Source organism: Lepisosteus oculatus, chromosome 19, assembly GCF_040954835.1.
Source record: "Lepisosteus oculatus isolate fLepOcu1 chromosome 19, fLepOcu1.hap2, whole genome shotgun sequence".
Classification (NCBI taxonomy): Eukaryota; Metazoa; Chordata; class Actinopteri; order Semionotiformes; family Lepisosteidae; genus Lepisosteus; species Lepisosteus oculatus.
The window spans coordinates 4220444-4235552 of record NC_090714.1 but is presented as its reverse complement, the minus strand read 5'-3'; the positions used below and the strand labels follow the sequence as shown (position 1 = coordinate 4235552).

Here is a 15109-nt window from a genome sequence, read left to right as displayed (position 1 = left end):
CTTCCATCTTACCCCTTGCTCTAAGAGGTTCAATCGTTTGGATGTTTAAAAAAGGTCTGTAATGATTAAAGAGTAGGGATGTTAACCCTGGAGTCCTGGCTGAATTCATGGCTAGTCTAGACAGCCTAGGCTTGTTTTCCATTAATTTAATTTCTCTTTTCCTCTAACTGGTAGAGGGCCTGTTGGTGCATGTCACCAGGTACTGTCACATTTACATGATGGATAAAGTGAATCCCTGCCAATATGTCAAACACCACCTACGAAAGAGGACTGAGCCTTGTGCAGTAGTGAAATAACTGCAGTAGGATGAAACCCTTCTGAACACAAGAGACCAAGATCCTGAAATGTAAAGGTACAGCTCTGTTTGCTGTCTATTTCAGAGACACATCTGCATATGTGACACTAATGCAAGCTTTGTGGAATTCCCTGCTTTCTGTACCAACAGATAATAAATAATTTATAACTGTAATTACATGCCTGCCCCCAACTCCCCTCCACAATGTTGAAGTAGTTATACAAAATACTTAAAGTGAGAATGGTAACTGTGCCCTGTACCCAGATTAAATAAATCACCAAAACATGTTCTCTCACTGGACTGTAGTAACAGAACCCAATATGCTCTAGATTAAGTGGAGACTCTCTCAACCCCATTTTGGGGGAGGCTGGGCTCTGTGGGTTCCATACTTGCCTATTAAAAGGTCATTTAAGGACTTGGACTAACCCTCCAGGTGATGTAAAATTCTGAAGGAGTCACAACAAAATGAGGACCCTTAAAGGAGCTCCTGGCAGTGAGTGATCAATTCACATAACTGCACTCTCTCCCCAGTGCTCCTGGGTAAATAGTGGAGGACCTGTAAGACCATTTCAATTGGTGTTTCAGGATGAGGTCTATAGATCCCTTCTTCTGCAGTTGTTCAGATTAAATAGGCAGAGACTTACTTTACAGGTGTGACAACTGAAGCTCCTTGGTTAGTGCAAGGTGCCATTAATCTCTTAAGAGATAACAGTACATGAGAAGATACAGCAATTTCCCTCCACATTACATTGAAGCCCAATGAAAGCTACCCCTGAAGGTACTGATCTTCAGTCCAATAAAGCAATCGGGGACTAACCAGTGGCACCACAACAGAGGACAGAGTTCAAAGTTAATGGGTGTACATGAGACTTCCAGTGAAACCTTGGCTTTATTGTACAGACATGATACACATATTAAAAGAGCAGGCTCAAGGACATGACAGAAGGTCAGAGGAGCCCCATACAAACCACAGATCTTGGTTCCACATCACAGATGCAGTGCTGAGGATCTCCCCTTCCTGCTGGAGAGCTTCGGTTGCCAGTCTCCATCCTTCCCAGGGCAGAAGAAAAAGGCTTCCCAGCACATCTCTCCATTCTTCCCATGTGATCAACTGGGCTCTTTTCAGAAGTGGGGAAAAAGATACCAAGAGCACACCTCTCCTGCGCGTCTTGAAAGGACAGATTACATGACCAAGTCCTGACACCACACACTGGACACTCATACCCAGGACAGTCACACAGTGGACTCCCAAGCACAGAGAGCATGCTCAACCTCACCCATTACCATCATTGAAGGACGGTTTCCATCACTGTCCAGTGGAGATACTGCTGTGAGGAAGCAGCCTTTAGCACAAAGGGACTGGGTTGTTAGGCTGATGCTTTTATCCAGACCTTCAATATACCTTCATTTTCCACTCATTTCAACAGCTGAGCCAAGTACCGCAGTGCCCTACCTGGATTTTCGGTGGATCTCTCCCCACTGGCTGTTCAGCAGGGTCAGACTGGGTTTCTGGATCCCCCAAATCAGGAGTGCACTGGATTCTTCCCACTACAGCTTCCTAGTACTTTGGAATGGGGTTCTCAGTGACAGATTCCATAACAGCTTGCTGCCAAGACATACAGGATGGATCAATGCAAGGCACTGTACGAACCCATGAAGACTCAATTGTGCAGAGTGTCAGTCCTGTGCTGAAGGACCTACTGCCTCCAGAAGCAGTACAACAGTGCAGCCAGCTAACCCTCATCTAGAAAATACAGAAACACCAATGTGGACAAGCTCAGCTGGATTTTGCATACAACACCCTGAACAGCTGTGGTCAGTGCTGCTGAATGTAGGTCTGCAATGCCAATTTACTCCACAGCTTCAGCTCATCCCAACATAGTTTACCCATGAGCTGGCACACGCATCCTTTACATACCATCCCAGCACATGTAACTCCCCCTACTGGACAGCATCCCTTACTGCATTTCCAAGCCACAGCTCAGCTTAGGTGGGTAGCTGTGTCAGTATGCATAGGCTGCAAAGGAACAAGTAATACGTTTATTCTATGCTGAAAAAAAGAAGAAATAAAACAACGTTGTAAAGGCTCCACGGCCAAAACGTTGTGTTTTCACACAGCTCAGCTTGTCAAGTCCCAAGGAGGATCTGCTGGCTTCAGTAAAAGTGTGCTGGTTGAATTTTCCAAACCAGTGACATCTTGCTCTTCTCACCAAACAAATCCCACTACTCCAGACCACAAGAGCATGGGCAATACTCACACTGACGTTTGAATGCATTTCTCCCAAACGTCACTTTTATAAGCCTCTTCATTAATTACAGGGGCTTGGCTAATTCCATGGGAACCTATCCCAAAGCCCTACAATCCTCATGCGGAATGCCCAGGAGTGTCCAGCTCAATAGTGCACACCTGTTTCCAGATCCCTACCTTCTCAGAAGCCATCCTGGCTCAGAGAAACACCACAGCCTGGGCTTGAGCCAAAATGCAAGGTGACTACAGAAGCCTTCTAGGGACAGTGCAACATTGCTTTAATCCATTTTCCTCGAACATTATTAATTCCGAAACATTTCACCATACCTCAGTCTATTTCAGGAATCGTTTAATAGAGAAATATAATGATTTGGTAATGGCTTATATATATTCCTTATACATGTACAGATTTCTGATAAACTCTTAAACCACTTCTGCATCCCTACCCAGTATTCTTCCTCTTCCTCCGTCAGAACATTTGTCCATGTCTGCTATGATTGGAATAGCATTCTCAGCTGAGGTTTCTCAAAGGAGAAAGTCAGTGCTGCAGACCCATTGCAAATCCATGCTTTGCTAATAGAGTCTCCTGAAATTTAAATTAACTAAGGATCTTGAGGGATTACATTGAGACATAGAATTAACCATCAATTTTTGATGCCCTGTATTGGCTGATGGTCTTTAACAGTTTTTTCCCATTGAACAGCTTCCTTCCATTTGCACTGAGATTTGGTCTGGTGGTTTGGTAAGCAGGCACTTAAAAAACTAGCAGAGTGACTTTTTTAATCACCAGTAGAGTCTGAAATAACATTTTGTTTGTGTTTGCTTAAGGTTTTGGCTTCTCCTCATGTACTCAAAGAACCCCAGCAGCTATCAGTTTTCAGTTTCATCTCTTTGTTTTAGGCACAACCCATTATGAATGAACTGTTCTTACTGCTTCTACCAGTTTGAACAATTCAGGAATGGGAGATGGACCATGAACATCTTCCGCCAAATTGGTCACATATCCCCTCTCAAAAGGGCCAGAAACGCACAAGACACATCTTGTCAGTGTAACCCTGCCAGAGGAGCATTTACAATAAACTAACACAGAGGTGTGAAGATATATAACCCTCATTTTCTTTGAGATTCACTGGATTGTTTATGGCACAAGTGTTGTTACTCAGATCCACTCATAACAGCTCAGGTCTGTCTCCCTACAGCCAAAGCTCACTCCTTGTCACCCAGAGCCAGTATCCAGATGGATACTGCACTTACTTGCTCACAGACCTTGGCCACTAACTTTCTCTTTGCTGCTTGTTTGACACCAAGCAGCCCCAGGCCTCTCCAAAGTGACTGTCCCACAAAACCTCTACAGCCAGCTTCAGCTGGGAGTCTTCATACTGTCCACACATTTCTCTGACACTCGGGGATGAGGGACTGATATTCCCTGGGTTTTTGCTCATGTGCCTCCTCTACACTGATGCCCCAGGGCACAGTCAGTTCAGGGCTCCTTGCTTTGTGTCTATAGATCAAAAGATGATGTAGCTCTTAAAACCTTCCAGGAACAAAGTAGTATAAAATGGTGACAACCAGCTTGTGAGATATAGTATAACTCCACAGGCATTAGCTAGATCTAACAATAGGACTGCAAGGTCTTTTTGCTTCGCACTTCCTGTGATCTTAGAAATGGTGCCAGCATGTTCCAGGCATCCAGACACTCCTGGAACACCACTCTTTTGTAGAGATGCATCAATAGAATTGTTGTTCATAGTCAGCCTAGTTAGCATACTTGCCAAAATTGTGAAACAAATTTCACCTGCATTAAGAAATGAAATGTTTTTGAAGTGCTTGTGGTTTCTTGAGTTTTGCTCTTTTGGTATAAATGTTGTCATATGGGGTGTGTTTGGCAGGCAGGCGGAGCGCTCAACAGAGAACTGCACATTACTATGTGACCACAGCTGAAGAGCATCTGGAAGCTCAGGAGATTCAGCTGGAGGCGTGATTATTAGATCAGGCTGAAAACTTCCCTGGGAGAGTTGAAGCAGGAGGTCAGTCCTGAGTTAGTGGCAGTCCAGAGGAGAACAGGTCTCCTGTTAACATGCAGGCTGAGGCACAGCAGTGAGAGTCACCAGGTCGGAGCTGTGTCTAATAATAAGAGCTGGAAAGAACAGGTCTGCCGGATGTGAGAGCAGAGTAGTGGCTGCAGTGTAAGAAACCCTGATGAGGGGAGAGATATGAGAGCAACAGTGTCAGAGGAGACTGTGGAGAAGAACATCGAAGGGATGGAGTGAGAGCAGCTATCCTGGAGGGAATTGTCTGGTGTGAAAGATGTGATTTTTTAAAGACAGAGCAGCCTGTTGAGTGTGAGAACAGGGCTGTGCAGTAAGTCTGCTGTGAATGAGAGTGAGAGGGAGTTAAAGCTCCACTGAGGGTGGAGGTAGTTAGCATTGGTGACTGGGCGCAGGAATGGTGTGCTGTCAGCTGTCTGTGCAGAGCCTACTGTAGGACACGACAGTGAGGCACTGAGTTGTGTGGTTCTAACATGAGTGTGTAAAGTTGTGTAATGAGTGAGCTGAGTCTGAGTGTGAGAGTGAGACTCTGGAGACTCTGGAGACTCTGGTTTGTGTGAGACCCGGCCAGGAGGTGTCAGGAGATGATGTCAGCGGCTGGAGGAGGACCTGGAAGCCCGAGGGCTGGCTGGTCATGAGGGGACCAGTGGCTACAGGGGGGAGAAAGAGGCTCCTGGAGGGGTGGCGAAGAGCAGGGAGGCTCCTGGAGAGACTGAGAAGTGTCATTGAGGTGCAGGAAGGTCTGGAGGAGAAGCAGCCTCGGTCGTTGCTGAGTCGGCCTGCCAGTAAGGCAAAGAGGCGATAGAGCAGCTCTGGTCAAACTAGATTGATCGAGTCGAGGGCGATCCGCTGCTTCTCCCTGACAAGGACTAGCCAGAGGGTGAGAGCCGGAGGTGAAGCTCATTGAGCTCAGGACACCACAAGTGAAGAACTCAGCGATGTGAGGGACCTAGGGCTTGATTTCAGAGGAGATCAGAGAGGACAGAGACATCAGCGAACTGTAGACTCTGAGCCTAAGATGTCCATAGTGGCAGCCAAAACCCTCATGGCCTCACACACCTCTTTGCAATCAGCCAGCTTTCCTTGACTGAGTTCCTCCTCCCTGCTGCTTTCACCAGCTCCCAGAGTCTGCGCCTGAGCCTCTCGCAGTACTTGGGAGTCTTCTACTGGACACCATTTACGCTGATCCTGCTCCAGAGCTTTTTAGGAAATTGTTCATCTCCTGCCAGGTAGGTTCTGCCTCTGCAAAAGCCCTGGTGGGTCCGCCTGGTTTAACAAGTGAAGCATGAAATCTGAGATTTGAGTTTATTTGAATATAACATGTACTTCAGTACAGTGCACTAGTGTTATGCTAATGTTTTAATTAGTTGCTGCAGTTAACCAGTTAAAAAAAAAATAAGTTGCAGTAATACAGTGTGGACAACTTTGACATGACCCAAGATAAGCATGAAAGGATGTCATGGGAAAGTGTATTTAAAACTTCTTTACACAAAGAGTTGTGGGAGAGTGGCACAGGCAATCCAGCCATTTTGTTGAAACCAACAGCCTCTTTAGTTTTGAACAATGGTTCTTTGAGACTATCCAATCAAACTGATTTCACTAACCAAAAGGGCTACATGGATCAAATACTGTCCTCTCATTTGAATTTTCTCATGTTCTTGTAATGTATTGCATCAACACTTCAGCTGCATGACTAATTAGAAGTAGAAAGGTGGTAAATTGAGTGCACGATAAACGTTTACACATGAAAAATCGGACTTCTTGGTGCAGAGTTTATATAGATCAGGTTATAGAACAGTAAGTGTCCTTCAAAGAACTTTAGACCCCACAGCTCGCCTACATATTGCTACATTATTTCATTCACATCATGCGGCTTTCAGATACTAATAAGGATTAAATGCACTGTGATTACTCAGTGGGCTATGGGAAAGATTTTGAAACTTGTAATTCATGGGGGCTACTGTAAACATGCTCGATTTCTTTAACAAGTTTCCAGGTGGAGCCAAGAAAAAAGCAACCTGTACCGTCAGACTGTGGCCACGCCCACTCGAATGACATCTCTCGCAGGCCACGCCCCGCGCACCTGTACGCCGGTTTCTGCTGGAGAGAGCGGAGCTGAGTGAGTTTGTTCCGCGTCTTTTATGATTATTTTCTGTTTTTCCTCTATTTGAATATAGATAAAATTTAACTCTTGTAATTATGTAGTCTAAACCTCGCAGGAAAAGTGATAAAAATCTATCTTGCAACGAATACTTGTTAGTTTTAATGGTCTTTAAATTCTAAATTCTGTATTTGTGTGTCTTCGGGCAGGACATGCTTGGCTCAGCTGCTGCAATTATCCAAGTAAGTATAAACGTTTTACTCATTCCTTTACACGTATTTCTTTGAAATGTTTTCTGCGCTATCTAGCCTGGTGAAAACCCTGTTTACTACTAAGAAACCTTGGTTTAATGTAACTTTAAATAATCGTCTAAACACTTGTGTTCTTGTGTTTCCAGTTCGGTGTCTGCGGGTAGGACATGCTTGGCTCAGCTGGTGGAATTATCGATGTAAGTATAAACCTTTTTATTCGTTTACACGTATCATTTTGAACTACATTAGATAATGTATCTCCTGAAAATTGTTGTTGGAAATGTGATACACCTTGTCAAAAAAAGACTCAAACTAGGCGATACTAGATTTCTCCCGGGCAGAAATGGTTTTGACCCTACAAAATTGTAGGCCTGCTATTTATAGAACTCGTTTTCTGCTAAACTACGATCAATTTCGGGTTTGTTGCTGCGTATAATAATTATTCAGAACCGTTTTGGCGTCCAAATTGCATCACAACAATTAAAACAACGGAGCCTATAAAGATATGGATTAACTTTGTGTGTTAAATTAATTGTTGCAGAAAACGAATATGCTAATCAAAATGGAAAACGTTAAAGAGCACATTCGTAGTGGTAGTTCCTAATCGACACACTCTAGCTGTGTTGTTTCAGTATTCACACTTTAAATGTAACTGTTACACCAGGCTAATCGCTTTATTGCATCTGTAAATCTTTTAAAACTTTCATCTTTTGAACGCAAGAATCGTTTCAGAACATCTATCTGCCTGAGATAATTTCGAGATCCTGTTTGTAACCGAAAGTTAATTCTGATTTTGTTGTTTTGCAGGAATTGCAACAAAGTTGCAGTCTTCATTCCGGTCGCTGCCTCGACGAAACAGTAACGTGCTGTGTGTTTCTGTTTTAACATGTAGCTGCTTGCAAATGTTTTCTTACTCTGTTAACTTGTAACAGTATTTTGCATTAATGTAGCCGTGCTTTGACACTTTGTGATTGAAATGCATGTTCATTTTCACTTCTAAGCTTGTGCATTTGACGTATTGTAATGCTTTGTTTTGTATGCCATTTTCGCTCAATAAATGGTTGATTGAACCTTGATGTTGTTCTTTCATTTTTTTGTGCAGAGTTCTGTACCCCCTTGGCCCTGAAAAACCCCGGTGTTGGTGAGTTTTTTGGCGGAGAGATTTTGCGGCCGCAAGGGGACGCCCTATCGCTTTTTGACTTAAAAAGGTCAAAGGCTACCCCCTTTTTAAGCGTGTCCAGATTTTCCCGCCAAAAAACTTAGTATCTGGGGTTTTTCTTGGGGTGTGGTAGCAATCAAGCCTCATTGGAGAGGGGTAGGCGGGGGCTGGCTGATTGACTGCAGCTCTAGCCAGGCCCACCCGCTCCCGGCAGGAGAGGATGGCAGGTTGGTGGTGGCTTTGGTCCCTGCAGAGAGGCAGGTCTCCTGGGGTGTGGACTTAGAAAGCTGTCAGTTGCAAGCTGTGACTGATGGGCTGAGTCCGCCCTGGGTGCCTCCTCTCTCTCGGGCCGAGGCCATCTCCAGCCTGCCTTCCCCTCCTGCTGGGAGTGACGGGGCTTGGCTAGAGCTATCCTCCCTTCTCCTCCCCCCAGGGCTAGACCCACGCTCCCTCCTAGGGACCCTATTCCCCCCCAGACTATCTAAAAAGGCGGGCGTCCTCGCACTTTTCCAGGTTAGTGCGATGGGTTGTCGCCTTGCGGTGCGTGGCGCACGCGCAAGACAACACTTCACACCTTCGAAAATACAGGACAATGCAGACAATGAAAGGAGTTTTTATTGCAGAATTCAAAGCACATACAATAGCAGCAGTCAACAGAAAACATGCAGGTCAAGAATAAAATACAGCACTGAATCAGGACATTACAGATCAAGGTACTGGTAACAAAAATCAAATGCAAGAAAAGCACACTTTGTCAATAAATTGCCGGAGATCGTCGAAGTGCAGAGAACCAGGAGCCGCAGCACATACAATAGCAGCAGTCAACATGAAACATTCAGGTTAACAATAATATATATCGATATACAAACGGTACACTACAGATCAAGCCACCGATATTAAAATAAAGTTCAAGAAAAAGCACACATTGTCAAGAAGAACCTGCCAAAGCACGACGAGTTGCTGGAGTGGATTGGAAAGCAGATCGTCGGAGCGCAGAGGATCAGGAGCCGCAGAACTGAAGGCAAAAGAAATAGGATCAAGTTAACAATATATCGGATTTGCACAATCGATTCACTTGAAGTTCTGAAGTCTTAACTTCTTAAATAAACTGCCCCAATAAAGAAACATACAAACACGCTCAAATTCAACAAGAAACCAATAGGTAACAGCATGAGAAATCACAGATACATCCCAGTCCCACTACTCCAATATTTAGAGAGTAGCTTCAGCCTATTATGAATAAAAGAATCCATAAAAAAGAACCAGCGATTTAGTGTTTCCTATTTGTATTCAGCAAAAGCACAACTAAACGAAAAGAAGTGATAACATTAGTATAAAACCGTTCTGGTGTTAACATGCTGTGAAATACGTGTCGTCTTTAATACACAAATATAAATAGTATAACGTAAGATAAGAATAAAACTTACCTCGGGAAAAAACACTTTAATAACTGGAGGCCGGTTTTTGAAATCCTTTTGTCACCTGGAGAAAAAAGAAAACATACGAATTAGTACATTTAATCTTTGCAAAAGTTGATCATTTCGGAACGGAAAGCGAAATTATAACCCAATTAGGAAAAGCAGATACTATCAGTTAGATACACGGTTACTAACTTTATACAGCAAGTGACTGAAGATAAATTACAGCATTTTTCGTTAAAGGAAACAGAGCTAGAGATGCCATGTCTTTAAAAAATATTTACATGAAAGTTAGTTTAAGAACGCTGAATGCAGTCTTCCAAAACTTCGAGAGCACGCTCAGACAGTCATTTCGGCGTCCTAAAACACAAATTAAACAGGAACAAATGCAATTAACAAAAGTTGCAACAACAAAACATTTTTATCTAACTTTCCTCAAAGTGAAATTTTAGTTTTTGCATTTAAAATAAGAAAATTCGAAATAAAACGCAAACGCACCTCACGCCGCAGAAACTCACCCCGCTGCCATCTTGCCGGGCGCACCTGTGGAACAGGTGGACGGGGCGTGTCCGCTGAGGAAGGTCACTCTGGGGGCGGGCTCGGCTCCTGAACGACAGCTGTGCACTCGGTTACAAGGGCTCAACACTCACGCTACTGAAGATAAATAGAAACTTATACTCACCAAATCATAAATTTAGTATTTAACGGCTGAGGATTTTCAGAGAACCCAGTTCAGTGACATTCCCCTACAAAACTGTTTGCCGGACTCGTTTAGCTTGCGGCCAGCTGGTCGAATCAAGAGAAATGTGCTGGAGAGAGACCCCTGTCGCTCCTAGTTAGGACTGCACCTCTCTTTCACTGCTAGTGCCACACCTGTCCTGCAGGTGTCTCAGTGGTATAAGGGGCTGCTTTTTCGAATTGAATTCCGATCTATGCATTCATAAAGGTCTTAAACCCCCCATTTTCCCTGTTTTGGAAGGCCCCGAAAATGGAGCCCCCCAAAACGGCCGGCGTGGTAGAGAACAGCCACTTCGACAAACTCACCCCGACAGCATGAGAGCTTCACCCGGGGATTAGGTCTCAGACCGGGAATTAGGTCTCAGACTGACGGGGAGGCTCGGAGCTCGACTTCAACTCACAAGACTCTCCAAGAGTCGATCTGCTCTCTGAACTTTAGAAGTGTCCGATGGTTCAGCCCGCGGAGCCACCAGGCCGGCCACGCAGAATACCGGCCATGTACATCTCTTATTCAGCCTAAAGCCAAGTCACAGCCCCGAGACGAGGCGGTTTCCCCTGTTTGCTCTTTCACCAGGTATTATGTTTTAAAAATGTCTGTAATGATTCTAAAGACAACTTTAATAAAACTACATGGACGATTAAATTGGTCTGAATGTTTTATACCCCAGCTGGTGTTTGGGCAGAGTATCCCTTTATTTCCTCAGAACAGCAGGTGTCACGACAGTATATTTATATTTCCATGGGCGTTTGACAAGGTTCAACATAGAAGCTTAAAGATTAAAGATTTGAAAATCAAAAGCCATGTATGGAAATAAAAAGTGAACTGGTGTATGCATAGAAAACAGAACAGTGACAAGGATGTAAAAGTTAGTTTTGCAATAAATGGGGCATCACATCGCTTCTTATTATTACTATGAGAGACGCTATTATTTCATAAACTATAATATGTGAAAGTTATTGTAGTCAAGTGCACAGTGCAGGTGGTGAAAGTGTTTTTTATGAATATCAGACACCTGGTAGTGAACTAGTGGAAGCAGTGTGCGACAGGTGTTTAGGAGATTTGTAATAACTCATACCTTTAAGTGTCATCTTAAAAGAGATGTAAATTCATTTTGATTACTTTAAAAAGTCATTAAAAGTCTATATCGTGTTCTACACTGTATACACAGGTTTTACAGTGAAAAGGGAACCACGGTCAGGGAGTGACGTACAGTACAGTAATCACAGTACAGTAATCACAGGTGAGACTGACTGTCAAACACTAACAGTATAATTCTTACTGCTTGACCCAAAGCTAAAAGACGGAATTCTGAAACACTGTTTCTGGCGCAAGGGTGTCGCTAACTTGTAACCTTTTACTATTGATGATAGATGGGGATGAACATTGTATTTTGAATTAAACTGTAAACAGATCGTAAATCCTCAATTAAAGTTTTAATAATGTTATTTCATCAGCGGTGTAGTTAAAAGTATGGAACGGGATTGACTCCCGTTACTTGTGTCGGAAAGATTGAGGGATCCATGTCAACTCCACGATCCAGTCCGTGTTTTAGACATGTCTAATTAATTAACAGTCCAAAGCCAGGTGTGATTAATCTTTATCAGCCTTCAATTAGTGTCCTTTAAAACTTGTTCTGGCAAGAGTAGTGCGTTTTTATCCTTAAATAGTGGCTCTGCAGTGACATAAAAATAATCATGGGATGTTTTGCTTCATTTGGGTAGCAGAATGCCGGAAAGTTTTCTTCCTATTTAGATGGGAGTAGTTCAAAATGAAACATGAAAAGGAATCAGAGCTTCAGAATAATTAAGAAGGCGACCAGTAACTGCATTTTTAGAAAAGGTTTTCTGGATGAACTCAAACTAAACCAGTAACCTTCGTATCTTTCAACAGACGAAATTGAACGGATCGTTGTTGCTACTATTTAAAATAGCTACCTGTATTTTTAATGTTTGCTCAGGTCTGTTAGTGGTGTTTCAGCAGTTGTCTTATTCACTAGTTTCTCCTCTCCAGCTTCCCGGCCTTCCTGTCCTCTACACCAGCCTGGACGCCGAAGCGCAGAGCTCCCGTGTGGCGTGAAACTGGACAGATGAGCGGTCAGTTCGAAGGTGAGAATCCAACCGGTCTGCACTCTGCTTGCAGAGCCTCTTGCTTTCGGGTTTAAAGAGATCTTTGTGGTTGTAGTCGGAGAAATCCAAGGACCAATGGACTTTTCTCAGCATGGCAAAGCAGTAGATTGTGAAGAAGCCCACAGCTGCGCTCACTTAATCTGAGGGTGGGGGAAATACCACAGGGAAATGGTCAGTACGGGTAAAACAGGGTTTCGCTCCGTTGAACACCTCCCTACGACTAAACCGTTTATTTTTGCTTTCCAAAAGTGGTGTAACTTTGTACAGGTTAAGGCGAGAGGCCAGAACTTGCGACTATATGTATAAAAAACGCTTTTTCTCCCCTGTTTAAGCAGCAGTTGATCCCGGAGAGCAGCCGGCCTCACCTCGCGGTCCCGGGTGGCCACCGTCTCTCCGGCCGGCTGTCCTGACTGGAGCGTTTCCTCTCCCGGGGCTCCAGACTGCGGACCGCCGGAGCTTCTGGATATCAGCCGACCGAGTAACGCCTGTTCGTTTTCTTTTTGTTCAATTTTTGCAATAAACCAGTGTCATTGGATTGTTTCTTGAACCAATTTGTTTGGTTATTTTGGTGCGCTCAATTTTTATGTAGTAAGAGGGCATCTCGACAGGGGATCGTCCTCCTGTTTTTTTTTTTAATGAACCTACATGTTTCCTCTGCCCCTGCAGACGGCTCAGAGTGGCTGTCAGTTATGAATTTATGATGTTTCATCTTCATCCATGGCAGTCGTTGTACAAGCTTTTTGACTGTCCAACTCCAGCTGTTGCTTGCATGTACACAAGCAACTGTGTCATAAGACAATTCCTATCGCTAAAATAATTTAGGGATGCTTGCATTTGCTTAATATCACAGCTCCCTCTAAGTGAATATTGCTCTTGTCCAGACTGCTTCTGACAATAATAAGGAGCTGCAGCTGTAGTCCCAGTACATTCATTTTGGAGTTTAGTCCTGCTTGCAGCTTGACTTCTGAGAAACTGAGGACAGACAAGAGAATACAATGTTAATTACAAAGTGTTGTGTGAAGACATTTCATATAATTGGGAAGAATTTGAGAGAGAATGTAAACCCATCAGAGAGGTTTAGTGTGCTTTCCTGTGGCTGAGCACACAATGAGAAAAATGATCACAGTCCTGTATGAGCAGAGCAGCCTGTCCTCTGAAAGAGCACTGCATGGTTAATTAGCACCTGTCTGGTGCTATAATGCACAAACCCACAATCTGCTTCACAACACAACTCTGAACACCATTCCACATTTAAATAGGCATTTTGGGTGTGGACTCAAGAATATAAGCAATTTAACTACTAATGATTAAGATGCACATATATTTAAAGGAAGAAACACTTAAACATTTAGCTATAAGTGACAGTAAAAATAAACATTCTGAACATTCAAGGGATTAATTTTTAATCTGCATGAAGCAGAATCCAACTCAACAGCTCTTCTTCTAAACAATATTAACTGTTTACTACTTTAGGACAAATACGTATCAAATGTAATTCAATCTTAATGTCTATCCAGGTCTCTGAGAGATCTGTCTAGTCCCCACAGCATAGACACAATGAAAGAAACTGGAAGTTTACTCAGAAAAAGACATTTCGGGAGGAAAACCATTCTTTGTTTGCTTACAAAGTTAGTTTACATTTCCTTTTTTTCACAAAACAAAACACGAAACACTAAACTATCCACTGATTCCTTGAAAAACAAGAGATGTGAAGAGATACAACTTTCAACATTTGTTACTGCAGGTGCAGAGCTATTTACAAAACAGAAAATGAGTATCAAGTGATAAAATGATCACTCCATTATTTTATGTTTTCATAGCAACATTTCTTAAAAGAATTTGGAATGTGATATCTTTTAAACCCCTGAATGACAAAACCCTGCATCATAACTCCCTCTTAATGGTGTAAGAACCTGCTGTTCAGAATGACCTCTCATGCAGGTGAGGCTGCAGACCGTGTTGAGTGTCCAGATGGTCCTCATGATCCCCCCAGCTCAGGAACATAGGGGAAAGGCCTGTGATCATCAGCACTGTTGAGAGTATAGAAATACAATCAGAAATCACTGGAGATGTAATCATTCCTACATCAACAAATGTGAAAACAGATTTCAGTATGAGACAAGGCTACTTACTGTAGAACCAAACTGCTATGTAACCATTTCATGTCTGTTTCGTGTATATATAATTGATATTGAAAATCATTATGAGCCTAAAAATCAGTCAGTTTCACACAAGTAAAGGTTAATCTGCCCAATGTCCCTTTGTGATATTTAGATAGTTACTGGCCTTCCCCAAGCTAGTTTTACACTACCCCAGAGCACTGATATATACTGTATATATACAGACACCCACAATTAACTGCAGATACAAATATAATTCCCACAGTTCAAAACAACTCATGACAGGTTTTCTGTAGAATTGGGTTGTCAGCACAAGGAGGGACAGTTGCTCAAGCCCAGAGGAAAATAGAATCAATACAAAGCCCATTGTTCAATCATTATCTATGATTAATTATATAGCTGTATGTAAAATATTATCTTAAATAACTGTGATAAAAACAAATTGCCAGACAAACCTAACCCAATTAAAACTATCTAAAATAACAGTACAAGTGTCAGTGATGGGTTTCTGCTAGGACAAAGTGGCCCTAAAATCATACCATTTATATCCATGAGTTCTTATCTCATCTATAACTGCATCAGGTAGGGCTGGACTTGACATGCT

General features: G+C 43.0%; 3 long non-coding RNA genes across 5 annotated transcripts; 2 read left to right on the top strand and 1 right to left on the bottom strand.

Annotated features, from left to right (window-relative positions):
• The first annotated feature begins 6651 nt into the window (after positions 1-6651).
• LOC107078946 (uncharacterized) lies at positions 6652-7991 on the top strand. The gene is made up of 3 exons (XR_001479897.2): positions 6652-6934; positions 7090-7140; positions 7751-7991. It is a non-coding gene; the product is annotated as an uncharacterized lncRNA (long non-coding RNA).
• A 718-nt stretch (positions 7992-8709) lies between these two features.
• On the bottom strand, positions 8710-12838 carry LOC107078948 (uncharacterized). 2 transcript variants are annotated; one of them, XR_011182570.1, is made up of 6 exons: positions 12751-12838; positions 12194-12525; positions 10019-10174; positions 9805-9880; positions 9530-9584; positions 8710-9117 (listed from the first exon to the last, which is right to left on the bottom strand). It is a non-coding gene; the product is annotated as an uncharacterized lncRNA (long non-coding RNA). The 2 variants fall into 2 exon arrangements; XR_011182571.1 differs by having other exon boundaries at positions 10039-10174.
• On the top strand, positions 12007-12920 carry LOC107078942 (uncharacterized). Of its 2 annotated transcripts, none has more exons than XR_001479891.2 (3): positions 12007-12098; positions 12270-12364; positions 12718-12920. It is a non-coding gene; the product is annotated as an uncharacterized lncRNA (long non-coding RNA). The 2 variants fall into 2 exon arrangements; XR_011182572.1 differs by having other exon boundaries at positions 12056-12126.
• Positions 12921-15109: the final 2189 nt, after the last annotated feature.